This window comes from Borostomias antarcticus (assembly GCF_949987555.1).
Source record: "Borostomias antarcticus genome assembly, chromosome: 18".
NCBI lineage: Eukaryota > Metazoa > Chordata > Actinopteri > Stomiiformes > Stomiidae > Borostomias > Borostomias antarcticus.
Window position 1 is genome coordinate 19,963,492 of NC_140251.1, and position 2,500 is coordinate 19,965,991.

The following is a 2,500-nucleotide window of genomic DNA, read 5'->3' on the forward strand; positions in this document are numbered from 1 at the left end:
CCTCATACCCAGTAGCCTCATACCCAGTAGCCTCCTCCCCAGTAGCCTCCTCCCCAGTAGCCTCCTCCCCAGTAGCCTCCTCCCCAGTAGCCTCATACCCAGTAGCCTCCTCCCCAGTAGCCTCATACCCAGTAGCCTCCTGCCCAGTAGCCTCCTCCCCAGTAGCCTCATACCCAGTAGCCTCCTCCCCAGTAGCCTCCTCCCCAGTAGCCTCATACCCAGTAGCCTCCTCCCCAGTAGCCTCATACCCAGTAGCCTCCTCCCCAGTAGCCTCATACCCAGTAGCCTCATACCCAGTAGCCTCCTCCCCAGTAGCCTCATACCCAGTAGCCTCATACCCAGTAGCCTCATACCCAGTAGCCTCCTCCCCAGTAGCCTCATACCCAGTAGCCTCATACCCAGTAGCCTCCTGCCCAGTAGCCTCCTGCCCAGTAGCCTCCTGCCCAGTAGCCTCATACCCAGTAGCCTCCTCCCCAGTAGCCTCATACCCAGTAGCCTCCTCCCCAGTAGCCTCCTGCCCAGTAGCCTCCTCCCCAGTAGCCTCCTCCCCAGTAGCCTCATACCCAGTAGCCTCATACCCAGTAGCCTCCTCCCCAGTAGCCTCATACCCAGTAGCCTCCTCCCCAGTAGCCTCCTCCCCAGTAACCTCCTCCCCAGTAGCCTCATACCCAGTAGCCTTCTGCCCAGTAGCCTCATACCCAGTAGCCTCATACCCAGTAGCCTCATACCCAGTAGCCTCCCCCCCAGTAGCCTCCTCCCCAGTAACCTCCCCCCCAGTAGCCTCATACCCAGTAGCCTCCTCCCCAGTAGCCTCATACCCAGTAGCCTCCTCCCTAGTAGCCTCATACCCATTAGCCTCATACCCAGTAGCCTCCTCCCCAGTAGCCTCATACCCAGTAGCCTCCTCCCCAGTAGCCTCCTCCCCAGTAGCCTCATACCCAGTAGCCTCCTCCCCAGTAGCCTCCCCCCCAGTAGCCTCATACCCAGTAGCCTCCTCCCCAGTAGCCTCATACCCAGTAGCCTCATACCCAGTAGCCTCCTCCCTAGTAGCCTCATACCCAGTAGCCTCATACCCAGTAGCCTCCTCCCCAGTAGCCTCATACCCAGTAGCCTCCTCCCCAGTAGCCTCATACCCAGTAGCCTCATACCCAGTAGCCTCATCCCCAGTAGCCTCCTCCCCAGTACCCTCATACCCAGTAGCCTCCTCCCCAGTAGCCTCCTCCCCAGTAGCCTCATACCCAGTAGCCTCATACCCAGTAGCCTCATACCCAGTAGCCTCATACCCAGTAGCCTCCTCCCTAGTAGCCTCCTCCCCAGTAGCCTCCTCCCCAGTAGCCTCGTCCCCAGTAGCCTCCTCCCCAGTAGCCTCCTCCCCAGTAGCCTCATACCCAGTAGCCTCCTCCCCAGTAGCCTCCTCCCCAGTAGCCTCATACCCAGTAGCCTCCTCCCCAGTAGCCTCCTCCCCAGTAGCCTCCTCCCCAGTAGCCTCCTCCCCAGTAGCCTCCTCCCCAGTAGCCTCATACCCAGTAGCCTCCTCCCCAGTAGCCTCCTCCCCAGTAGCCTCCTCCCCAGTAGCCTCATACCCAGTAGCCTCCTCCCCAGTAGCCTCCTCCCCAGTAGCCTCCTCCCCAGTAGCCTCATACCCAGTAGCCTCCTCCCCAGTAGCCTCCTCCCCAGTAGCCTCCTCCCCTGTAGCCTCATACCCAGTAGCCTCCTCCCCAGTAGCCTCATACCCAGTAGCCTCATACCCAGTAGCCTCCTCCCCAGTAGCCTCCTCCCCAGTAGCCTCCTCCCCTGTAGCCTCATACCCAGTAGCCTCCTCCCCAGTAGCCTCATACCCAGTAGCCTCATACCCAGTAGCCTCCTCCCCAGTAGCCTCATACCCAGTAGCCTCCTCCCCAGTAGCAGAGCCAGAAATGAGCAGGTGGACGGGCATACATATATGAAAGCAGGCGGGCGGAGCAGTGCACCCTTTTGAATGTCTTATTTTTGGGTTGGTCTGTCTGAAACACACAAGACCCCTAAGTCGATATGACCTTCCTAGCCAGAGACACGGCCGTTTCTGACTAAGACCTGAGAGTAGAGGTGCTGATCTTGGATCAGGCTTCCCCTCCCCCTCTCCTGTCCCTGTTCTTATTTAAACAGCAGAACTGATCCTAGGTCAGCACTCCTCTGAGATGCTGAGTGAAGACAAGACCGCTGTGATGGCTACCCCGGCCCTCCCTCTTAAGCACCTATTGTATTTTTAGTCTGCTACTCTTGCACTTTGCCTTCAGCACTAGATTATGCTCTTAGTCACTTGTTTACAAAGGAGATTCACTTGTGAGTTCTGGTGAGTAGTAGTATACCGACTACCTACGTTAAATGCAATTATTGTAAGTTGCTTTGGAGAAAAGTCTCTGGTAAATGAATGTAATGTAATGAAATGGCTGAGAGAAAGGAGGATCCATCTTTGATTATCTCCATTCCTTTCTTACTCGTGTGTCCTCATCCTTGCTGT

The 2,500-nt window shown here is 57.2% G+C and overlaps 1 protein-coding gene across 2 annotated transcripts in view; it reads left to right on the top strand.

Annotated features, from left to right (window-relative positions):
* LOC311321181 (plasma membrane calcium-transporting ATPase 1-like) overlaps positions 1–2,500 on the top strand; it is a gene marked incomplete at both ends in the record, with an annotated part of 48,982 nt that overhangs the window by 25,563 nt on the left and 20,919 nt on the right. The window lies entirely within an intron of this gene.